Here is a 27,164-nt window from a genome sequence, read left to right as displayed (position 1 = left end):
TCACAGTAAAACATATTTTTCTTAATTTTGATTCTGTTAAATTTTCTACCGCAAAAAATACTTTCTTTAAGTGTATCAATTCCCAGAAAAAAAGCATTTTCGTATCCAACTGACTAAGCTGGATGAAAAACGAGGGCAAACATTAGTTACATCAAAAGGGGAGGTTGTGGAGGGTCGGGAGAAGGCAATCAATTCAATCCACCCAGGCACACGTAATAAATTTATTGTTTTCCTATGGCCATGTTCCTCCTCCTCCTCCCCTGGAGCATAGATATGCATACGTTTTTTCTCCCTGGTACAAGCGGGAGAGAGATATTATGTTCGGTTGGAGGAGGGCACGACTTCAATGTGATCGAAGGAGTCGAAACCAAATGAACTGATTTAAATTTGTGCGGCAATGATGAAGAAGTTAATGATTCGAAAAGGGTGTGACTTTTGGTTGGGTTATGTTGGCCTGGGAGGTCGTATAAAGAAGAAGCAGTATGAGTTATTAAGTATGTTTTTTTCTACTTCTTCCTCCAAAGTCAAACCCCAAGATAAGAGCTCGTAAGTGATTCTTAATGTCGTGTAAACGATGTATAAATTTATAACTGTCTCTCTTGGTTTATTGGGATGGGGTGGAGAGTTGAGGAGAACAACGAATTACAACCTCCCGAGTCACAGAAAATGTTTCTCGCGTTAAAGAAGGAAGCGAAGGAAGTTCGTAAAATCGCTGCCGCGACTGATAAGTTTGGTGCTTTTATGATGTTTGCCACCATTTCGGTGCAAGGAGAACATAAATTCTGCAGGTGATTAATGTTGGATGAATGGATTATGCTTGTTGTGTTGAGACTGGTTTATGTTTGTTTGAAAATTGAAGGTTTTTTTTTTTAATTGGTGTTTTGATGTAACCTTGAAAACTTAAGTTTCTTTTTAAAATTCATTAAGATAAGCTTCAGTACTGACAGGTAATTGCCCCGAATTCTTACAAATTAATTTATCACCTCCACCTCCGTTATAAATAATTGCAAAATTACCTTCCGAACCTCTCATAAGTCAACCCCTCTCCACCCAGAGCCAATACATCTTCCTCAACTACCAGCGTTTTACTTCTGACACAACAACACTCGAGCTCGTCAGCCACCAACGGCATCGTGTTCGACTTGAAAGAAAAAAGCTCGACGAAGTCAGTGAAAAAAAAAAACTGCTGTTATTTATAACATATTTCAATGAATTTAAAATGAGTTTTTTAAACAATTTATAACAATGCATAAATCATAATGAAGAATGCCTCGTACAATGCAATGTACAACGGAATTTCCACCCTCTCCGCAAACCCCCTCCACCCACCAACTGACGAAGACGGTTAACCAAAGGCTTGATGCGCATCCAGTCGGTTTTCAGCAGCCAACATCCCACATATCCGTGTTGCAATGTTGGTGTTGTTATTGTTGCTGCGGTGAAGACTGAGACTGCAACGCAGCGAGCGGACCCATTCAATTCAGCTCAATTTTGGCGGCTGCCGTAGCCTGGGGCGCCATACGAGCTGCACATTTTAAAGGGGAGGTGGGTTAATTTTGGGGTAAAAGTAGTTTTTTTACTCAGAGTTTACAAGTTTATTAGAAAAATTAACAAAGGGTTACGATAAAACACATCAAAGTTTTAAATTTATTTCAAAAATTTAAAGTAAAAAATAATTGTCTCATGGAAAAAAGTTAAAGGTTGTTATGTTGCAGACATGACCAATATTACAAATATTGCTATTGCTTATTTTTACATATTTCCGTATTTTTTGCCTTTCTTACAAAAGAAAGGTTTAAGGTTTCCTCGTGCGCGGCGAGGAGTCGTCCCAGAAAAAAATCCTATTACTAAATTGAAGGTTTAAATGCGCTCTTTCGATTGAATTTTGACCCGAAACCCGGAACTCAAAGTCTGATTTTTGAGAGCTCTTTTTCTGAAATACTTGAGCGATATCTGTATCCGCTCTTAAAAATTTGTGTCTTCCATCATTGGAAAACTACTTGTAAAACCCACAATTTTTATATTTCAGATTTGTAGCCATGGGATCGGAGACGAACATTTTATTTTTCGATTTACAATTTTCGATCAATAAATGTGGTCAAAGCCATTTTTAGAGGTATTTTTTGGACTATTTTATAGATAACACTATCAAATTACAAGAATTCAGTTTCAAACTAAAAGCCATTCGAAAACATGCGCCAAAAACTGCTTGGGCCCAAAATTTGAATCTTTTCCAAAATGTATTTCCAGAGATATAGCCATATTGTTTTTTTTTCGTCTTAATTTTACCCTACTTTTTCCTATTAAATTTTTGGTTTTATACAGAAAAATATACTGAACATAAAATTCGAAGTCCCGGCACGTTTTCGCTCGAAAGATCGACAAGTCGTCAAGTCGAAGCATAAACGCCAGCACATTTACGCTTGTGCGTTTTATGATGCGCGTGAAAGTGTTCTTTTTGGCTTCTCATAATAGATCGACAAAGTGCAACAGCGATACATATTTTTTCAGTTAATCATAGACTTACATTAAAAACTGAGTATCCTTTGTATTTTTCTAATAATGTCAATCCAATATGATTTTTTTAATTAAATTTTAATACCTTGCGACCCATAATGTACCTCTGAATTTAAAAAAAATGGTATTCGAGGTTTAGCCTTAAAAATATTCGAAGCTTTAGGTCAAATTCTCACTGGGTGGTATCATTTTTTTCTGAAAAATTAATTGCACCAATATATTTGTCGGAGTTTCATCATTTTGTAAGAAAGGCTCTATTTCACCTCTGGTGATATTAAATCGGGTTTTGAAACCATATTCATGCTTCAGCTGTTGAAACAAAAATGGTACGTAAATATTAGAGTGGCTTGAAGATGTATGGGAAAATTTCAAAATGGACCAATTCAATCAGCAGGCATTTTCCGGTTCCATTTGGGCCCCCAAATAACCCCACAAAATTTGGGAGTAATTGGTTTTTCGCAAAGCGATTCAAATTTGTATGGAAATTTGTATGGGGCAATCCACATTTTTACATTTTGATTTTTATAATTTTCATGTTTTACTAAACTTAGAAACTAACACCGTAGAAGTATAGTCCTGAATGTCCTCTAAAACTTTCCCCAAGAAAGTATGGTCCTATCTTGCTTCTGAAAAAATATTTAGAGTTTTTAAAAAGGCATTCCAAAATAAGTATTGAAAATTATATTTCTTGCCAACCCTGCTACTTATTTCAAGAAATTTCAATATAGTTGGAAGACAGGGTAGCACATCAACAGGGTGTCAACCCATTTCTAGCTTCTATTTAAGACTTATTTGATCACTGTAAAGTGGGCTAATCCCGAGCAAGGGTAAATAACACGGGAATACCAAATTTTGGTATTACTTGGGCAAATAACAGCGACCAAAATGTGCCCTTGGTTTCCCCAGTAATAGATGGGAAAATACCAATGTCTTGTATGTGGAAGGGCACAACAATACCAAACCATGTTATTCCAAGGGTAAAATAATACCTCAAAATAAAACCATTTCAATTTCAAGTCATTTCTTTAGGGGGCATATCATAAATGTTTAAAATCAAGTTTGAAATTTCCGGTTTTCAATGAAAGCATTCGCGTTGAGACATCATTTTAGCTTGCTCACTTAGATTTGATCTATTTATGACTTTGGAACAGTCAAAACCACTGTATGAAAGCTACAATTCATGTTCAAAGTGCTGATTGGCCGATGATAAAAATAAGCTTAAAAAGGGTATAGTTCCCCTAGCTTAACAACTTTTCCTAAGACAACAACGCTTTGAAAATCCACGACTAGAAGTTAGGGCATTTGAAAAAATATTTCCAAAATGTATTCTAATCAAACGAGAATGCATTGGGCAACGCAAATTTTCCTATTTTCAGCTTAGTGCTGCCAAAATTGACTAAATTTTAAGCGAACACTCACGAAAAGTAGCATTTATAGAGAATATTTCCTGGCATCACTGGCTCACTCCAACAGGCGCTGCTGGTGGTGTTGGTGGCCACCCTTTGTTCTTTATTTGCCTTTGCTTCTCGCTCGGTTTTCTTCAGCCTTCGATTGGAATGGGTCGTCAAAATTGAATCGTTAAAAGACTTGGCGCGTTTGTTTTTTTGATGACGCTTGCTAATTATTTACATGTGTCGGGATTATTTTTCAAGTGAGTGACCAACTAATGTGCAAAAGAACATGTTGCCGAAAGTTGGGGGCAGTTTTGTATCGAAAGCGTCGTGAAAAAGTAAGCGAAAGTGAAAAGTCGATCGAAGCGTTTGAGGGTTTCTTGCGTGTGTCACTGTGTGTGCCAACAAAATGATGAGAAATGGTCTCGAAAAAAAGAAATTATGATCAAAAGTGTATTAAATTTGATCTTTTTGGCCAGTACGTGGCATACATTTGCGTGCTTACTCGAGGCGGTGCTGTTGCTGGTAGGTTTATAACCTAAATAATATTTTTGAAGCTTTAATCGAGCATCAAACTTTCCATATGACGAAGATATGTGTTTGATTGGAAAGGGTATATTTCCCCTAGTTGCTGAGATATCGACATTATAAAATGGAGGGTTGTTTGGGTGAGACTTAGTAAACTTCAATTTTCCTATTTCTTTTTCTTGAAGCCGCTGTATCTCAGCAGTGGGTTAATCAAGTATATTTTTAAATGAGTTAAAACATGCTACATATGACTAGAAATGCCGGTAAATGCACATCAAATGGTTTTCAGTTTTTCAAACTTCTATTTGCCGACAAACCCCAGCTTCTCCTAGAGTATGTCTACTCAAAAAAGAAACGAGGAAGTAAACTGCTCGTCGAGGGAAATACCTGAACGGTTCCTGTGCTACTCTTGAAATCGTTTCTGCGCTTATTGGTCAAACTGAAAAAAAAACTTCTCGTTTTATGAACCATGTTTTATTTTTTTCGGTTTGTGTCTCTGCCACGTTAAGTAATCATACTGGTGGGTGTCCTCACTAAAAACTCATAACAAATACTCAAGTTATGTTTAGTAGAGACATCAACCAACAGCTTCATCCAACTCGAAAAAGACGTGAACATCCCGGACGGAAATGGATTATTTTGCCAGACAGTTGGAAGAAATTTCGCCCGATTTTCGCCAGATTAGTCTGGCGTTACGCAAAACTTGCCTAGAATAAGTGTGCCAAGTGTGTCTGAACTGCACGACAAACGTCCGCCTGCGCCAGACACTTAAATTTACCAGATTATTGTCCGTGTGGGATGTAGGGAAGTTCCCTTGCTATTAGATGCGTCAACTTCATTATTAACACATCAAATTGATTGTATACTCTGCCCATTAATCCACTCCCGAATCCATTCCCAGAACCCTCTCTCCCTACTTCAAAGATCAAAGCGCACCTCGCATCCCCCTTCAATTGAAAATTCAAATTCGGGTGTGAAACTCGATAGCCCCAACTTTCAATTTGCGTAATTATGCAGCACGCATCCGTTCCATAATTCTCTTTAATGTTTCACTCCACAATCCGCAGAACGCACACGGCCGGAAGCGTCCACATGTCCACGTACTGCCGATGGTGGCCCGCCAGATTATCCCAGCACACACACACACTCTGCTAGGCATAATAGAGAAATTGATCCCGACGACCATCGGGGAGGCCGGACCGGAATTAACATCTGCACAGATATTATGTAAATTACAGCATTCCAGGCGCAAACCCAGGGTCCCATTACCTCCCGGATGTGGACTACACCCACAACGTAAGGAAAGGGTGGAAATGTCCTCTGCCGGGAATGAATTTTGAACGCAACCATCAATTACACTTTTGTGAGCAGCACTTAATCCCTTTTTTTTTGGTGGAGAGGTGCTGACCACATTTTAAAAAGGCTTTCGATACGGTTGATGCGGTTTAGGGACAACTAAGGGCAGAGTAGGTGTACCTAAAGGCATCCGCAGTTTTTAGAGCATTTAGGTGATTCCTTGAATGTTTTTTTTTCCTGTAAATGCAGTAAGATCAGATTTGACAGGCGTGAGTCTTAGAGGTGTAGCCGAAAAGCAAAGTTAAACCTCAAAAATGGACTTCAAGATCAAATTAAGCCAACAAAACTCAAAGAAATAACGTTTAAGTTAGCATGTAAGGAAATAAGTAAGAATTGCGATGAAGAACATATAATAAACTTCTCACTTCTTATACTTTGAACCTGGTGCCTTCACGTACTTTTCGCAAATCGTCTAGATAGTTATCAGCTATCAATTGGAGTAGGAGGTTTGTTCTCCAGAATTCATCGTTACAATTCAAACACTTTTTGCTCATCTACAGTCCTACGTACAATTAGCGAACTAATGTGATATATTCGGCAGCATTGTTTTGGCTACCAACAGACGCATTTTCAACGGATAAGCTGCTATCAAATTCGTTATTGTAGCGAACAGTGCTGGATGATAGATGTGGCCAATTTCGCAATCAAAATAAAATTCTTCATCTCTGTTATTCACTTCCCCATCTTCTTACTTGGTTTCTTTACAGTATTTTGTTTGGCGTTAAGATTTGTTTACGCTATCCCAAAGCTTGTGTTCTGGTGCCACCGCACATCAAATTTGGGTTCTGTCGAGATAACAGTATTTAACCTGGTAGCCTTTTAACTAAATATATCAAGTTAACTGGAGCCGGACCACCATACAGATTTTGCTTTATGGCAGGTAAATCTTTGCTGGAGGATGCTCAAGTACATGTCGAGTATCTCGGGGTACATTAACTTGCATCCAATCTAGTTGGCGAATTATCAACAGCAGCCGAAAAAAATGATAACAGACACGCTTTCCTCATTAATAGTATCGGAATGGACCAAAATCTTCAAAGTGAGACTCGACCATGGGTGACCTTGCGGAACCGTGGTAGCTGTAGACAGTTTGGCGATAGCTTCTTTACTTGTTAAAAATATTAAACAGATTTAAGTCAAACATTTCTCGTCGTACATGTAATCACCACGATATCACTATATGTAAGGGTGTTCCTTAAGGATTCCTAGAAAAACAACTGTCCATTCACGCATGTTTTACCCCTTCATTTGGTAAAACCTCAAGTCGAAAACGCAGGAGAAAGGAACCATTGAAAAGAATTATGCAAACACAACCATTCTAGATGAGGACACCATTTGCATACTTTATTACGGCTGAGTAAAGAAGCCCTCAAAATTGAGCCCATCGGAAGGGGTTGAATGTATGTGTGTGGGTGAGTTGAAAACTACACACAGAGAATAGCAAATGAGTAATTAAGATGTTTATCTTGATGCTCAAAAATTAACTCACTTTTTTGCTGCTGGGACTCAGAATAGGGGTTCGGATGTTTGCCTACTATTAATAAAGTGTAGGAGTTCTTTTGGGGGGTGTCCCTTGAGCAGGGAGATTTTTTGCCAACCGGACCCGGGTTTCAGGTACTTTCGTTCCGCTACATGTGGTTGACACTTTTTAAGCCGAGGACAAATGGAAAAAAGAGGGGACAGGGACGCAAATGGTGCATTAAGAGTGAAATTACGCTTTGGTTATTTTAAAGTGGGCTTACACAAAAGTGTGTTTATTTTTCAATTTGTAAATGAAGGGATTAAAGTAGTTATGGGGGAGGGAAAAGAGGGAAAGATAGCTGTGAATGGACTTGTCTTGTAGTGGTCGTACTTTGGATCTGGAGAAAGTTGTTTGAGGGGTGATTTGAAAAGGAGGAGGGTGATCTAGATAACATATTTTGAAGATAAATTACTGTATCATGTATTGATGCTTGTTTATATCCTGACTTGCGAATACAAATGTACAAATCCTCACTGATTTGCAGGATACCCAACTTTTGACATAATCCTAACCTAACCTAACCTAACCTAACCTAACCTAACCTAACCTAACCTAACCTAACCTAACCTAACCTAACCTAACCTAACCTAACCTAACCTAACCTAACCTAACCTAACCTAACCTAACCTAACCTAACCTAACCTAACCTAACCTAACCTAACCTAACCTAACCTAACCTAACCTAACCTAACCTAACCTAACCTAACCTAACCTAACCTAACCTAACCTAACCTAACCTAACCTAACCTAACCTAAACTAACCTAACCTAACCTAACCTAACCTAACCTAACCTAACCTAACCTAACCTAACCTAACCTAACCTAACCTAACCTAACCTAACCTAACCTAACCTAACCTAACCTAACCTAACCTAACCTAACCTAACCTAACCTAACCTAACCTAACCTAACCTAACCTAACCTAACCTAACCTAACCTAACCTAACCTAACCTAACCTAACCTAACCTAACCTAACCTAACCTAACCTAACCTAACCTAACCTAACCTAACCTAACCTAACCTAACCTAACCTAACCTAACCTAACCTAACCTAACCTAACCTAACCTAACCTAACCTAACCTAACCTAACCTAACCTAACCTAACCTAACCTAACCTAACCTAACCTAACCTAACCTAACTACCTAACCTAACCTAACCTAACCTAACCTAACCTAACCTAACCTAACCTAACCTAACCTAACCTAACCTAACCTAACCTAACCTAACCTAACCTAACCTAACCTAACCTAACCTAACCTAACCTAACCTAACCTAACCTAACCTAACCTAACCTAACCTAACCTAACCTAACCTAACCTAACCTAACCTAACCTAACCTAACCTAACCTAACCTAACCTAACCTAACCTAACCTAACCTAACCTAACCTAACCTAACCTAACCTAACCTAACCTAACCTAACCTAACCTAACCTAACCTAACCTAACCTAACCTAACCTAACCTAACCTAACCTAACCTAACCTAACCTAACCTAACCTAACCTAACCTAACCTAACCTAACCTAACTAACCTAACCTAACCTAACCTAACCTAACCTAACCTAACCTAACCTAACCTAACCTAACCTAACCTAACCTAACCTAACCTAACCTAACCTAACCTAACCTAACCTAACCTAACCTAACCTAACCTAACCTAACCTAACCTAACCTAACCTAACCTAACCTAACCTAACCTAACCTAACCTAACCTAACCTAACCTAACCTAACCTAACCTAACCTAACCTAACCTAACCTAACCTAACCTAACCTAACCTAACCTAACCTAACCTAACCTAACCTAACCTGAATCCAGGTCAAACATGGGCTTTTCTTACAAGGACGTGAACTATAAGTACCTAAAATGATGAAATCATCTCGGGAATCAGCGTAACCAATACAAGATTGATTAATTCATAGCGAAGAATGAAGAAACCGAGCGCAATTAGTAGGGCTCAACGCCGCAAGTTGGATTGAGTAATATTCGTCTTCATTTCTTTAAAGTGAAATGGAGTCACATTTTGTAGGTTTTTCCGTAAAGTTTCATTGGTTTTTTGTTTTCATCGTTCATCCATCGCTGACGACAGAATGAAATCCCACGTCGGAGTAAAAAAACAAACCGACAGTTTTTCCGATCTTCCACTCAGTACATTCCTTTCCCGAGGACCATGCGAAGTTCTTTTATCCGAATTAATTGCAGACGTCAACAGGCGCGCGCAGCTTACTTCGATCTAAATTGTTTCACAAACAAAATGTTGTACCTAAACTAACTTGTACTTTTTTCGAAAATGTGTCATAAACTTCTATTAAAACATTTAATCAATTTTACACAGTATATGAAGCACTAAGAGGAAACTAGTTTCGCCGTAACTCCACCAACATCCTCCCATAAAACAGCAAGTAGGGCCATGTGTGTTGTTAACCCAAATCCGTCCATCTTCACCAAAATAAACCCGCTCCGCCTGACCCCTCGCCAAAGATCCTTTCACGAGCCAAGCCAATATTTCCCCTCTGACACATTGTCCCATCAACTTGGAAAACCCTTGCAAAAACATCAACATTATTACGGTTTGCGTGTATTACTGGAAGGCCTCTCACATCACACGCATCTTGACGAAGAAATATGATCACGGGGACGGGGACTCTAGCTAGAACCTTCAGCGGCCAATTCCGTTTATTTCTACACCGACATGGTCCCACTGTGAGCCGCCCCTTATTTCAGGAACAAGGGTGCGAAATTTGTTTGGTTGTAAATGGAAAGAAATAAACCGCACTCGGAAGTATTTTCGTCTACAAGAGCGTTACTAGAAAAGGCAGCTGACCGTACCAAACAAACCAAACATAAACATTAACCAAACAAATTATACATCAGATCTCCTAAGATGCGCATCGCAGGATAGATGAAAAACCATGTTTTAATCCATATTCTTTAAATATCTACTAGTCATGCTAAAGTCTAGGCAACAATTTTCACGGAACGTTGTGGTCAGGCCACAATAAAAATACGAATACAACCATCATGTATGTTTCAATTAAACCAGTTGAGTTTGTAAAATACAACAATGTTACTACTGTTTACCGAATAAGAGGAAGTACACAATTTAACACAATATAATATTTTCCGAATAAATGATTAAAAACGGAAAAAGGGCAAACATTTCGATATAATAAACGCAGCCTGCTATTATTAACTAAGTTTAACAAATAATACGTACACATGCGACACTTTTTAACGATACACTGTATACAAGAAGCTACGTCCGTAATAGAAACATAAATAAACTATTGTATCATATCCATGTCAAATGAGGAATCAAATGAACTCGACTGCTGATCGTTTTTAATTAATTTTGTGGGTTCGTAGATTTTGAATGGCAGCGCGTTATTTTTTTTCGGGAGTTACATTTTTAAAGGGTACAACACAAGTTACGTAACACAAGTTTTTTTTGTATTTTTATCTTGATAGGGGAAATATGCCCATTTTAAGCCTAATAAGCGGTCGTGTTTGAATGATGCTGGATAATCTGGATTGTTCCTTGAAATTCACTAAAACCAAGTTCACCAACGAGTAGAGCAACTTTTTGTCAACATTTTTGTTTATTTTCACTTTTATTGAAAGTTCTGCTATTCCTTTTACAAGCATTTAGAAAAAATATTTCAAAATGCATTCTAATCAGTCGAGTGCATTGATCCACGCCCATTTTCCTATTTTCAGCATAGTTCTTTTTTTCTTCCAGCGCTCTTTTGGGTCTGCTTAGTGCTGCCAAAATTGATGAAATTTTAAGCGAACAGTCACGAAAAGTAGCATTCAAAGCGAAAGTTTCCTGGCAGCACTTGCTCACTCTAACAGGCGCTGCACCAGCATGTTGGTGGTGTTGGTGGCCACCCTTTGTTTTTTATTTGCCTTCGCCTCTCGCTCGGTTTTCTTCAGCCTTCGATTGGAATGTGTAGTCAAAATTGAAACGTCAAAAGACTTAGCGCGTTTGTTTTTTTGATGGTGCTTGCTAATTATTTACATTTTCCGGGATTATTTTTCAAGTGAGTGGCTAAGTAATGGTCAAAAAAACATGTTGCCGGTAGTTGGAAGCAATTTTATATCTTAAGCGCTTTGAAAACGTTAACGCAAGTGAAAAGATATTGATGGCGACTTTCGTTAAGCAGTTAAGGTCTCATCTTGCGTGTGGATGTGTGTGCCACCAAAATGATGAGAAATGGTCTCGCAAAATAGAAATTATGATCAAAAGTGCATTAAATTTGATCTTTTTGGCCAGTAAGTGGCAAAATTTTTGCTTACTCGAGGCGGTGCTGTTGCTGGTAAGTTTATAGCCTAAATAGTATTTTTAGAGCTTGAATCGAGCATGAAACTCTCCATATGACGAAGATAGGTGTTTGATCAGAAAGGGTATATTTCCCCTAATAGTTCGCAGTTTTGAGGCTGCATATCGTTAAGAACAGAGGTGTGATCACTTACGTTGTCACTAAGTGCTGTTATTTTGGACATCAAGAGCGCCTAATATTTTCCTAGGTTGAACTGACGTGTTGCTCTCACCATCACCTTGAACTCGGTCTCTGCGATGCGACACATTTTCAAAGTATTGTATTGACTTCGTCAGATGTTTCCGATATCTTAAAGCGACACTTCTATCACTGACGCTTCTATTTTCGCACAAAACAAAATCCTTTGAAGCAGAAACACAGATTTTGACACTCAATAAGCCACAATGTGGTCGTCTATGACCTGACTTCATACCTCGATATCGGTCGCGTTGTTAACATCATTGAAATTTCTGCAGTTAGCGTATGCTGATGACGTCACCTTGTTGTTGATATTCAACCGCATGTAGACTTCCTTTAGTTGCACAGTCGTGAGATTTTAGGTGTAGCCGTTATTCCGAACGTATCGCAGTATCGAAAAATGTTTCTAAATGATCCTGAGGCATACCGTAGCAGAAAATTTCGTCGATCTCCCCAAGTTCTTCCACGTATGTACCCATAAACCTAGAAATCCAGAAATCTTTTCGGTACACTTGCTTGCCTAGGTCCAGCAACAGTTGTACAATTGCCTAGTTTCCTTAGTAATTGGCCGTTCTTTGCATTGCTGCACATGCTGTTGAAGACGTCTGGTAGTGGCGGAAACTCGTGTCTTGCTTCGTGTATTCCCTCGGGCATTCGGCAGGCTCGGACAACGGTTTTTGATATGCCCGATCTCATCGCACCCGAAAAATTGGCCCTCTCATCGATATGAGGCATCAAGTTCCTTCCGTCTGAAACTCACGGACTAGGATGTCTATGGCTTTTGTTCAGCACAGAGCGAACGGTCCCACTCGGAAAATAATCTGGTAAATTTGAGTGTCTGGCGCAGGCGGACGTTTGTCGTGCAGTTCAGACACACTTGGCACACTTATTCTAGCCAAGTTTTGCGTAACGCCAGACGAATCTGGCGAAAATCGGGCAAAATTTCAGCCAGCTGTCTGGCAACAAAATCAACCGGTTCAATCGGTTGAACCGTGCACGACCGGTTTGTGTCATATTCGCCAGAAATCATGGCAGAAATCTGGGGCAAATCTGGGGGAAATTCTGCCAGAATGCTGGCGCAAGCCCCCAGACGAACGTCAGAAATGCGTCTGCCATTTCCGACCGGGGTGCTGAGATCTAAGGACCCCAGACGGAAAAGGGGGGCGCCTGGCGGGCGTTTTGTCTTGGGCGCTGCACTTAGCTGCGCAAGACGTCTGGCAGATTTTTCCCCGACTGGCCCAAGAATGTTGCCAGAATTCTGGCGAATATGCAACAAACCGGTCGTGCACGGTTCAACCGATTGAACCGATTCGTTTTTGTGCCAGACAGCTGTGTGTTATTCCGCCAGATTTTTGCCAGATTCGTCGGGCGTCACGCAAAACCTGGCTAAAAGAAATGTGCCAAGTGTGTCTGAACTGCACGACAAACGTCCGCCTGCGCCAGACACTCAAATTTACCAGATTTTTTTCCGACCGGGGTGTTGCGGGGTTAACGATCTTTATTCGCAGTAAAACGCGGCGCGTGGTGGTCACAAATAACTGTGCACTCCGTGATCGTATATTTCGTACTGATAGCAAATTCAAATTTTCTCCCCTTTTACTCTCTACTGTAGACTGTATAGCTATCTACTGTAATTCCATTGCATGTATGTGATCGGCTTTAGATCACTTTCGAATCATGTTAGCACAAATTTACATTTAGGCTTAATATGTATTTAGCTTTTTCCAAATTCAAGTTTAATTAATTCAAATAAACCCGAATTTTCCCTTAACCGAACTATTTACAAATTTCAACTCTCATCTTCGCGCACGTGGCCCCGATGATGTAGTTAACCTTCGGGAAGTCGCGTGTTTTCGCTTTTCTTACAAGTGCCCTTACAAACTGGATCTCGTTGTTCATTGCCATGGTGATTTCGTCGATGGCCTCGATGTCCGGCACAGCAAAAAATGTTAGTAATCCAGCTGCGTGTAAAAGGCTTGGGTGCAGGGAGAAAAAAGAGTTCCTAAAATCGTGAACAGGCGTTCATGAAAATGGGAACCACGAACAAAGTGTTCAAATTTCATTTTACGTTTTTCAAAATAGTACCATGGAATTTGAACACTTTGTTCGAGGTTCCCATTTTCATGAATGCTTGTTCACGATTTAAGGAACTCTTTTTTCTCCGCGTGTAAAATAAATTTTGCATTATTTTATGAAATTCCGCGTAATATTACACCTTGAAATAAGTAGCTCATCAGTATGGGAAACCAACATGATCGAAATGTCAAGCTCATATATGGGTCATTCCATCTGAAGCGGAACAGCATTTGAAAATTACCATCTCCGATTCTGCTCAAATTTGGCAGAGCTGTTGAGACTATCAAAACATGCAAAAATCCCGAATTTCATCCAAATTGGACCACCCCCTCCAGTTTTGTACCCTCCCAAAAAATCGACTTTTTGGTGATTTTTGAGCGAAACCCCTATCTTCAAACGACGATAACTCAGGAACCACAAATCATAGAGGGTCGGTCTTAGACTCAATTTTGAAGGAAATTGGACGTAGAATCCATTTCCGTGATCAAAATTTGGATTAAAATATTTTTTCTACCTGTATTGCGCAATTGAAAACTTTAAATGGCCGTATCTCAAAACAGCCCTATTTATTTTTTGAATTTGACCTCACCATCGTGTTCCCCGTCCAATTTTACATAAGAATCACTTATCGACAGAAAGGAATATGTTTCTTTCCAGAGATATCGAATTTTAAAGTTTTAAGTATTTGAGATTACCTAAATTAGCTACACTCGCCGCATATGCTAGAAGCACCTGGGCATGCTGATCAATAATTACTACCTGGTGTTCTGTAAGATGAATTATTTTTATAATTTTATACGATTTTGAGATAATCAATACCTTGAACAATCTATTTTTGTTTAAGGAATATTTATTGGGTAATTTTGAATGCACTGTTTTTCCTGATCTCAGTGACATTGAACCATATTAGGTAAAATTTTAATTTTTAATATTTATTTGCAAATGCTTCAACGTTTTTACACACAATTAAAAAAAAATACATTTTTCTACTGTTTTCATATTTTTCCTTATTCCTCATTTCTTCCCACTTTATCAAATTATTTCTTTTATTTGACGCAAGAACAAATGTAGAGCTTGGATGTAGTAGATGAAATAATTATCATGGGTTTTGCCATGAAAGGTTGAGCATGATCATATTAAACCGATTTTTATATTGTGAGCCAGTTTCATCTGAATAATTGATGATTTTTTTTTCAATTCTGGTACATTTAATTTCAATAACAAACCATATACTTCTGATACAGGTGGACAGCAGCTGTATCGTCTTCCAAGATTTAGAAATGATTGACAAAAAGAAAGATAATTGTTCGGACGGTGTCGAAATCAACGCCACTTTATTTGATCTTAATCAGATAATAAATCCGATTAATCTTTGTGATTTTCTTACATTTTTCAGTTTTATACTTTCCAGAAATCCTCTTGCTTAATCATGCTTCACGAATGTTTTATTCATGTTAATTCATAATTTTTAACGCGATAATGTATCGTACACTTTTTCTTAAGTGTTACTTACAAGATCAACTGCAATTTCCTGCTAGCTCTGCGGGAATCCCATTCTGCCCTGTATTGCGTGTCGTTCTTGCTCGGTCCTGTGGGCTATCACATAAATTTTTTTTTATTTAAGATTAATACAGCAGTTTCCTACAATTCTTGCCTAATTTGCTAATGATTAATTGGAATGAAATCGTATTTCAATAAATAACCAGGTAGCAGTTATTGATCAGCGCGCCCAGGTGCTTCTAGCATATGCGGCGAGTGTAGCAAATTTAGGTAATCTTAAATACTCAAAACTTTAAAATTCGATATCTCTGGAAAGAAACATATTCCTTTCTGTCGATAAGTGATTCTTATGTAAAATTGGCCGGGAAACACGATGGTGAGGTCAAATAAAAAAAATAAGTTGGGGTGTTTTGAGATACGGCCGTTTAAAGTTTTCAATTGCGCAATACAGGTAGAAAAAATAAATTAATCAACATTTTGATCACGGAAATGGATTCTACGTCCAATTTCCTTCAAAATTGAGTCTAAGACCGACCTTCTAAGATTTGTGGTTCCTGAGCTATCGCCGTTTGAAACTAGGAGGTTTGGTCAAAAATCGCCAAAAAGTCGAATTTTTGGGGAGGTACAAAAATGGAGGGGGTGGTCCGATTTGGATGAAATTCGGGATTCTTGCATGTTTTGATAGTATCAACAGCCCTACCAAATTTGAGCAGGATCGGAGAGGGTAATTTTCAAATGCTGTTCCGCTTCAGATGGAATGACCCATATGTATTTAGCTTTTTCCAAATTCAAGTTTAATTAATTCAAATAAACCCGAATTTTCCCTTAACCGAACTATTTACAAATTTCAACTCTCATCTTCGCGCACGTGGCCCCGATGATGTAGTTAACCTTCGGGAAGTCGCGTGTTTTCGCTTTTCTTACAAGTGCCCTTACAAACTGGATCTCGTTGTTCATTGCCATGGTGATTTCGTCGATGGCCTCGATGTCCGGCACAGCAAAAAATGTTAGTAATCCAGCTGCGTGTAAAAGGCTTGGGTGCAGGGAGAAAAAAGAGTTCCTAAAATCGTGAACAGGCGTTCATGAAAATGGGAACCACGAACAAAGTGTTCAAATTTCATTTTACGTTTTTCAAAATAGTACCATGGAATTTGAACACTTTGTTCGAGGTTCCCATTTTCATGAATGCTTGTTCACGATTTAAGGAACTCTTTTTTCTCCGCGTGTAAAATAAATTTTGCATTATTTTATGAAATTCCGCGTAATATTACACCTTGAAATAAGTAGCTCATCAGTATGGGAAACCAACATGATCGAAATGTCAAGCTCATATATGGGTCATTCCATCTGAAGCGGAACAGCATTTGAAAATTACCATCTCCGATTCTGCTCAAATTTGGCAGAGCTGTTGAGACTATCAAAACATGCAAAAATCCCGAATTTCATCCAAATTGGACCACCCCCTCCAGTTTTGTACCCTCCCAAAAAATCGACTTTTTGGTGATTTTTGAGCGAAACCCCTATCTTCAAACGACGATAACTCAGGAACCACAAATCATAGAGGGTCGGTCTTAGACTCAATTTTGAAGGAAATTGGACGTAGAATCCATTTCCGTGATCAAAATTTGGATTAAAATATTTTTTCTACCTGTATTGCGCAATTGAAAACGTTAAATGGCCGTATCTCAAAACAGCCCTATTTATTTTTTGAATTTGACCTCACCATCGTGTTCCCCGTCCAATTTTACATAAGAATCACTTATCGACAGAAAGGAATATGTTTCTTTCCAGAGATATCGAATTTTAAAGTTTTAAGTATTTGAGATTACCTAAATTAGCTACACTCGCCGCATATGCTAGAAGCACCTGGGCATGCTGATCAATAATTACTACCTGGTGTTCTGTAAGATGAATTATTTTTATAATTTTATACGATTTTGAGATAATCAATACCTTGAACAATCTATTTTTGTTTAAGGAATATTTATTGGGTAATTTTGAATGCACTGTTTTTCCTGATCTCAGTGACATTGAACCATATTAGGTAAAATTTTAATTTTTAATATTTATTTGCAAATGCTTCAACGTTTTTACACACAATTAAAAAAAAAATACATTTTTCTACTGTTTTCATATTTTTCCTTATTCCTCATTTCTTCCCACTTTATCAAATTATTTCTTTTATTTGACGCAAGAACAAATGTAGAGCTTGGATGTAGTAGATGAAATAATTATCATGGGTTTTGCCATGAAAGGTTGAGCATGATCATATTAAACCGATTTTTATATTGTGAGCCAGTTTCATCTGAATAATTGATGATTTTTTTTTTTCAATTCTGGTACATTTAATTTCAATAACAAACCATATACTTCTGATACAGGTGGACAGCAGCTGTATCGTCTTCCAAGATTTAGAAATGATTGACAAAAAGAAAGATAATTGTTCGGACGGTGTCGAAATCAACGCCACTTTATTTGATCTTAATCAGATAATAAATCCGATTAATCTTTGTGATTTTCTTACATTTTTCAGTTTTATACTTTCCAGAAATCCTCTTGCTTAATCATGCTTCACGAATGTTTTATTCATGTTAATTCATAATTTTTAACGCGATAATGTATCGTACACTTTTTCTTAAGTGTTACTTACAAGATCAACTGCAATTTCCTGCTAGCTCTGCGGGAATCCCATTCTGCCCTGTATTGCGTGTCGTTCTTGCTCGGTCCTGTGGGCTATCACATAAATTTTTTTTTATTTAAGATTAATACAGCAGTTTCCTACAATTCTTGCCTAATTTGCTAATGATTAATTGGAATGAAATCGTATTTCAATAAATAACCAGGTAGCAGTTATTGATCAGCGCGCCCAGGTGCTTCTAGCATATGCGGCGAGTGTAGCAAATTTAGGTAATCTTAAATACTCAAAACTTTAAAATTCGATATCTCTGGAACGAAACATATTCCTTTCTGTCGATAAGTGTTTCTTATGTAAAATTGGACGGGGAATACGATGGTGAGGTCAAATTCAAAAAATAAATAGGGCTGTTTTGAGATACGGCCATTTAAAGTTTTCAATTGCGCAATACAGGTAGACAAAATATTTAATCCAAATTTTGATCACGGAAATGGATTCTACGTCCAATTTCCTTCAAAATTGAGTCTAAGACCGACTCTCTAAGATTTGTGGTTCCTGAGTTATCGCCGTTTGAAGATAGGGGGTTCGCTCAAAAATCACCAAAAAGTCGATTTTTTGGGAGGGTACAAAAATGGAGGGGGTGGTCCGATTTGGATGAAATTCGGGATTTTTGCATGTTTTGATAGTCTCAACAGCTCTGCCAAATTTGAGCAGAATCGGAGACGGTAATTTTCAAATTTGCATTTTTTCATGCACACTTCAGGTGGAATGACCCATATACGTTTATCCTTTCCACTCTTCATCTGTCTGATGGCCGTCGGTGGCAACTTTTATTGTGTTTACAAAAATTGTACCTGCAGTGTGTAATATTAAGTGTCCTTTTTGACGAAGGTGATGTGCACGCTTTTGCATGCGTTTTCACCATCGGATTTTTTTTGCTGCGTGGTCTAACGTCTTCCGGAACGGCTCCTTCATGGTTCTATCGACCTTGGAGTCCGGATTCAGCTTCTCTAACCGTCGAAGCAAACGCAGCTGCCCAAGAGTAGCACTCTCGTTCGTCATATCAAAAATCAATTTGAATTTCTCCAAAACAAAAAAAAAATAGGGAAGGGTGACAGATTTTGTGCAAAAAAATGTGTAGTATTACACCAGAAACTGGTGAATTTTGATCAGGTTCACTTTTTTATGCAAAATCACTCAAAAAAGAGGTAATATTCATAAAACCAAGTTTTCAACATTCCACAATTCTTCTTTTTGCCTTCCTCACCTCTATGAGGAAGACTGTAAAATCACTCGAAAAATGAACTTCTTTGTTTGACCTCGTAGACCTACCTTCACGTATACCTATCGACTCATAATCAAGTTCTGAACAAATGTCTGTGCGTATGTCTGGAGTTAGTCTGTTCACCAAAAAAAATGCACACGATTATCTCCGGACTGGCTGAACCGATTTGGACCGTTTTGATCTCATTCGATCCGTCTTGGGGTCCCACAAGACCCTAGATAATATTATGAAGTTTAGAAAAGTACTTCAAAAGTCATGCTAAAAAAACGATTTTAGCTAAACTTCCTAAGATAGTAAAAAGGGTGGTTTTTGTAAGAAAACCCGCCATGCTATAAATTTTTAGAAAGGTATTTAAAAAACCTTTCCAACACGTTTAATAGATTGGCCGGATCTCAAACATTTTGATGAAAAAGTTGTCCAGATCTATCATGCGACCCATCGTTGGATAGGTAATCAAAAGACCTTTCCAACAAACCCAAAAGACTGAAGATCTGACAACCTTATCAAAAGTTATAAATATTTTAATGTTTTTAATAAACCTTTTTTGAGGCCGGATCTCAGATATTTTGATAAAAATATGCGAGGAAGGCACCAAGCATCTAAATGTGGATTTAGTAAAAAAAATTGCTGTAATTCAGTTGACCTTATTGCTACTAGACAGAAGTTGCTGTTAATATCGAATTGTAAACATTAACAAACTCAAGAAACTCATTCAAATTTATAGTTTTTGCGAGTGCATTTTAACATGGTTAAAGCTTAAAGCAAGCATTATTGTGCTTTGTAAACACAGAAAAAAAAGTTAAATTTGGAAGTTTGAAATTAAAAAAAATATAAATGATTAAATAACAGCATTGCCTTGCTTTATTGAAAATTTGATAGGTTGAATATTACCTCTTTTTTGAGTAATATTACATGAAAATGTGTAAAACTGTGAACCTGATGAAAATTCACCAAATTTTTAATGCAAATTCATCAGTTCCTGATGCAATATGACACAAAATCTGTCATCATTTCCCAATGAATTTTTTTTTGTGTACCGAGCACGAAAACTAGCTAAATAATAACAAAATCTTGTTAGAACTCATCACATATAGCTCCTATCGCTTTGGTGGCTTCGACAATTTTTTTTGTTTGTCCAGACTCGATTATCCGAAGGCCTCAGAAAAATATCACTTCACTTGTGCTAATGTAGAGTCGAAGAATTCGAATTTTACTGAACATTATATTTTACCGTAGTTTCAAAACGAAACTGTTTTTTTTTGTGGAGTTTTACAAGAAAACGTCCCAAAACTGATATTTAACGCAAATATAGAGCTTTGACGTCTTGGACAAAGCTTCTAGAAATTTGCTGAAGGCCTTAAAGCTCCATCTTTTATTTGTCAAAAGTTAAAAACTGATCACTTTTGGCACATTCCATAGATTTAGCTAAGACACCCACCATTGGAATAGTTTAGCACTGCAGAGGCATGACCCTAAAAACGTTCTAGTAGAAAGTCCAAGTGTTATTTCTTGTTTTGTGCTTTACTACAAAAGAAAGAAGATTTTTTTGTCATATTTGTAATATGTACTTCACGAATCCCAACTGTTCTTCAAATCGGAGGGTGTCAAATGTTCACAAGACTTCGGAAGAAAAAAAAACTCTAAATTATGCGCAAACCTTACCCTGTTTCCCTTCTGCTGCTGCTGTTTTATGCATGTTATTTGTTGTTTGCAAATATGAAATGGACGTAAAATCATAAGCTTCGGGTGCGGTCACTGGCGTACTTCAAAACCAAAGATTTCTCTTCCTCGAGTCCCCCCAACCCCCCCCTCCCCCGGAAACCCTTGTCCTCAACACTTTGCATGTAGAAATGTAGGCGCGTTCACTTTTGCCAGCAAAGAAATAGGGGGAAAATGAAAAACGACCCAAAGGACGGGTCGAATAACTGGACTTGGAGAAAGCAATGTAAAATAAAACAGGAGAAAAAACACAATAAGGAAATCTGGTCTAGCGGCGAAATATGGCCAGAACGAGGGCGAGAAAACAATAAAATTTGATTTAATTCAGAATTAGAGTGTGTGGTGTTATTTAAATTTAACTGTTCTTTTAGGACGGCCAAGAAAAGTAACAGATTCTTGCAATTTTTGACGTTAGATCTGGAAAATGGTGACTAATTTTTCTATCAGAAGTTTAAATTTATGTAGACCTTTTGAATTCTTAAAACCAAATTTGTTGATTGCTAGATGAAATTAACATTGAATAAATAAATCAATTGACTTTAGTTTGCACTGCAAGTTGATTTGCATCATATTCAAATGTCTACCACTCAATACGATTCCTTCATATGTGCACTTCACAATTCCTACGTCCCCCCTCAAAACTACACCCTCCCTCTTGAAACCAAGACGATTCATCCTTTTGAAATACGATACTTTCACACTTCACCATTTGGCGCGCGCACACACAGACACATGTTCATATAAAATATGCACCCGAGGAAAAAACCCAAAAAACCAACCCTCATCTCAACCAAACTCCCTTTTTGGTGGCTGATGTGGTTGGTTACTTGGCTCTGTACCTGCCCACCTACCCAAAAGTCCCTCAAAAAATAGCCAAATTCAGCGATGGTGAAATGAAAAAAAAATGAGATTCCTATGCTGCCACCACCACAAGTGTGGGTGCAAAACCACGTGGAAAATATGGAAATCAGCCTCGGCAGAGCAATTGCGAGAAGAAAATTCTATAAAAAATCAAGATTTTCTGAAAATAAGAGAAAAAAAATAATCAAAAAACGAAGGATAATGAACGCACTAACTAAGTAACTGAATTTTCAAAGGTAAATTGACAAAGTTAAATCAAATTTTAAAAACTAAAGCTAAAATAAGCCAAAATAAAAGAAAACAAGAAAAGATTTCAAACTAGATAAATCAATAAATAAATAAATGCAAGTTTGATAACAAAAAAAAAAATATAAAAATATATTTTAGGGCTAAAATCCAAAAAGGAAAAAAAGAAGAAAATCTGGAGTAGTTTTTGAAAAGGTCCAATAAACCAAATTTTCAGTTTTTTGCTTTTTGGGTGTTTTTGAACCTGCCTTGAGTCAGGAGTATTAAAAAACACCCAAAAAGCAAAAACTGAAAATTTGGTTTATTGGACCTTTTCAAAAAAACTCCAGAAATAAAGGATAGTTTTATCAGGCAGAAAAATGTTAAAAAAGACAACATAAAATTGTCAGAAAAAACAAATGTGAGTGAAAACATGAGTAGTCTTCAAAATGTGTAATGTGCCATGGGTTTCATTTGTTCATATGACTTTTTTAAAAAGTTGCTGGGATAAAAGTAAAGGAAATGAGGAAAAATGTAAAAAAACGCTGCCTGATTGATAACATAAAAATAATAAAGAAACAAAACAATACAAATGATGGTTAAACAAAACAAAATAAAAAATATATTGAACACAGGCAAAACAATTTCAAAATAAAGACAAAAAGCAAAAAAAAGCTACCCAAATATTTTTTTTTGGATTAATCGTAGTAACAGCTATAAAACCTATCAGCCAAAACCAATATTCAAATCACCGTCGTAACAACATCCCCAGGCACACCGATAAACTCCTCTTAAACCCTATTTATTAAACCTTGAACTCCGACACTACAGCTGAATCTTAGCAGCCGCCTCAAAGCCTTGATAAAACCTAGTCAGGAGAATGGAACTATGATATTTCATTCGTCTTCAAACGTTTTATGCCTAATAGGTTTTGTTCTTGCAAAATTAAATCTTCGTCTTGCCAAATGTTACAAGTGATGGTGAATAATAGATATTGGAGGTATTACCTCCAAAAAATAATCAAAATAATTTGAAAGCTTATAAGGAACTTAAGGTTTTAAGGTAGCTTTTTGCATGCCTAATGGCATTTGACAGTTAGAACACTATTGGTTTTAACGAAGCATGCGATAAAACCGTATGGCATGGCGTTGCAGTATTTTCAAGACTCTCTTTTATAAAACCTTATTGAAAGCCATTTTACTTTTATTATCATCAGGTTTTATGGTCGGAAATCCTTCTAAAAACCTTTTTGATCAGCACATGCTTATTGTTGTTGTTGTTAATTACTTTATTTCCGGCAGCTTTAACCTTTCGGTCATTCGCTGCCCACATGCTTATTGGTTGCTGTTATAGCTGGAATAAAACTGGTTAGCAATTAATATGCTTACATAAAACCTCAGTAAATCTAGGTAGTGACTGGTTGGTTTTAAATGTTACTTGGGTCGCTTTTAATAAAAGGGGATAACAATAAAGCAACTAAAAGGAACAATAATGAACAACGACTGTAAGAATTTACGAAACAACCATGCAAATTGCATAATAAAGACAAACAGTAAAAAGTAATCTAGAAAAAAAAACAATATTCACATTCATTAGCAGCCATGCCAGATATACAGATAAATCTGTATTTTACAGATTTTTCGATCCCAAAAATCACAAAAAAATCTATATATGACACATTCCGCCGTGACGTTGCAACGCTTTGACTTTTCTTTTTTCAGTATTTCGGCTGTAATTAAAAAATTACATTGAAAAGGTACATATGTTATTACAGATTCGGAAAGTACATTAAATTTCCTATAAGAAACAATGTTGAAACATTATTTTAAGCGAATATTCTATTTTTGAGAGGGGGATATGTAGCGTGACGTTGCAACGCGTGACTTTTTCTTAATCCTGATCCAATTCATGTTTCGCCATTAACTCTGCTCTGTTAATCGGCAAATTTGGAGTTCTTCTTCCATTTTTAGTGTAAAATTGGCCAACAAATCGAATGCAATCATTAGTTTTTCGAAAAAATTAAACCTCGATTTTTGAAGACCGCTTACATTTCGTGACGTTGCAACGCTCTGTTTTTGAAAACATGGTATAGTTTCAAAATAAATCATAGTTTTCGTTAGGCTGAACAACTGTAGGTTACGATTTGATTATAAGACATTAATAGACAGTACAAGGACATGTGAATTGATTGGCCTGCCCATGTTAGACCCCGCCCCCCCTCTCCCTATTCTGCTTTCACAGTTGCAGTACAATTTACGAAGTTTTCCAAAGGGTTTTCAAAATATTTTTTTTTTGTATTATTCCATTATCACCCCCCCCCCCATCTCCCGTCCTCTATCCATGTAACGGGACGTCCATGCATTACGTAACGGCGTAATATCAAGGGGGAGGGTTCGAGGATTTATACAAAAAAAAGTGTATCGGAAATGTATTTCCAGGGGGTGAAGGGGGTCTAAAAATATAAATGTTTTGTTACGTAATGCAAGAACGCTCCCTTAATATTTTAATGGTTTTGGACACCTTACAAAACACGTGGAAGTTTTAGAAGGGAGGTGAGGAGCTTCAAGTTTCAGGAGGGATTATTTTGAATTTATAAATAAAGTGCCCATATCGTTTGTTCATGGCCCCTAAGGGGTGATCTGCAAACAACGTAACTTATTTTGTTGACTTTTGTGCTTTTTAAATTAAATTTGAGGAAATAATATAACTGTTTAACTGCGCAACATAACATTTTTAATTGTGAACAACAAAACGTTGCATACAACTTATTTAAGTAAGGGTTCGTCCAACAACAGAGTGACAAAAGTTTGTGAAAAAAAAACAATCGAATCACGTGATTTTTATTGTTTAATGAATTTCACTGTAATTTGACTTACATAAGGGTGTGGGATAAAAAAAAATCATTGCGTTGTATTAGAATGAACCCTCACGTAAATCAGTTTATCATAAAGGGGCCATCCAGTAACCACGTGATTACTTTTTTGAAAGTTTTAGAATTTTTCCCCCTTGTGAACATCGGTCTATTTTGATTTGTTCATAAAATACTTTTTTTTTTCGAGTTGCATCAAACTTAAATGACGGAATTTGTGAATGACCCATGTACAATTCTTCTGTAAATATGCTCGGAAACATTATATAACAAATATATAATATTTAGTACCCTTTTATCTTCAACAACCAACTACGCATACACCTTTTTTGCCATGTGACCAATATGATTTAAAATTTCGTGACGTTGCAACGCAAACTTAAACCTGTTGTAACTTTGGATCTAGACAACCAATTAAGTCGCTCTAGATTGCATTTGAAAGCTCTTTCCAAGTACAAAGAGCATCAGAAATATCAAAATGATTGAATGTTTAGTTTTTTGTTGACATAAACAAATGTCCCTTTTTCGTGACGTTGCAACGCAATAAAATGGTAAACTTACACTAGTTTGAAAAAATACTTAACTTAAGATAAACTGCAAACCCATGACATTTCCGTTTAGTTCAACTAAAAACCTACAAAATGCAATCAAAAGAATATTTTTTGGATTTTATTTCGCTGAAAACCAGGAGTTTTTAGAAAAATATTTTAAAACGATGATTTTATCACGAATTGATGCATAACCTAACCAACTTGTACAAAATGATATTCAAATGATCAATTAATGAAAACCATGATTTTTGAAGCTTCCAGTAGTCTAGAATCGAGGAAAAATATCCAAATAGCTCATACACGCTTTTCAAAATTTCATCCTAAGGTGTACATTGCCGGAGAATGGGTCATATACAGATTTTTTTTAAATGATTATATTTGAAAATTTCAACAATTTAGTAATTGAATTATGCTTTAATATCATTTAAAAGCTTGAATTTGCAGTTGAAAATTTAAAAATGTCTACTATGGTTTCGAAGTCGACATGATACAGATAAAATATAGATTTATTTTTAAAAAAAATACAGATCGACCATAACATAATCTGGCATCGTTCACAGAAAAAAAAATCATGGTAATATTACATCTGGGAAGGAGTACATCTTTTCTGTCAGAAAAGAGGTGTAATTTTACCTCTGGAAATGTGTAATTTCACCACTTTTCTGGTGTAATGTCACTTTTTCAGTCTAAATTGAGGTAAAATTACATCATAAAAGAGGTAATATTCAACCTTCCAAAATTACAGCTTCCAAATTTACATTATTTTTTTCTGTGTTGTTCATTAGTCTGCTCAATCAAATCCCAGTTACACAGAAAAAATAATGTAAATTTGGAAGCTGTAATTTTTTGAGGTTGAATATTACCTCTTTTATGATGTAATTTTACCTCAATTTAGACTGAAAAAGTGACATTACACCAGAATAGTGGTAAAATTACACATTTCCAGAGGTAAAATTACATCTTTTTTCTGACATAAAAGATGTACCCCTTCCCAGATGTAATATTACCATGATTTTTTTTTCTGTGTAGTTAAAAATGTAGTTTGGTTTAATTAGCGTCCGAACACAGATAAAATATCTGCAAAATAAACCCAAACTTATAAAAAAAATCCCGGCACAACTTTACAGAGAAATCTTCAGCAGCAGCAGACGCCAGCCAAAAAACGTAAAAAAGATCGAACAGAAAAAAAACACGTGTTTAACATCCTTGTTTATTGATTTTTAATGTCATCCTCGTTCGTGTCCTTTGAAGAGAGAGAGAGTGTGTGTCCTGCCCTGCCTGTCTACGCTGTGACGACGACGACGACGCTTAGCCTCGAAGGCATTCGTGGTATTTATTTGGGACCGGGCCGGGAATCGATTTCCGTACGCGACATGTTCCGTATCAGTTGTCGTCGCAGGCAGGCAAAAAAGGTCAGAACACTTACTTAAGAGCCGGGCAGGGGAGAGGTGTTGAAATTTTATGAGCGATTCATGTTCGAACCTTAAGGGGGTGATCCTGTTTAAAAACGAGAAGTTACGCGGATATTTGAAATTTTTCCGTGGAACGTGTGCATGTAATTTTGCGCTTCATTTAGCGTTAGTGATGCGTTTCGGAGGCGGTGTTATTTTA

The sequence above is a fragment of the Culex pipiens genome, chromosome 2 (assembly GCF_016801865.2).
Source record: "Culex pipiens pallens isolate TS chromosome 2, TS_CPP_V2, whole genome shotgun sequence".
NCBI classification, from domain to species: Eukaryota; Metazoa; Arthropoda; class Insecta; order Diptera; family Culicidae; genus Culex; species Culex pipiens.
Note: the sequence above shows the minus strand (reverse complement) of the source record.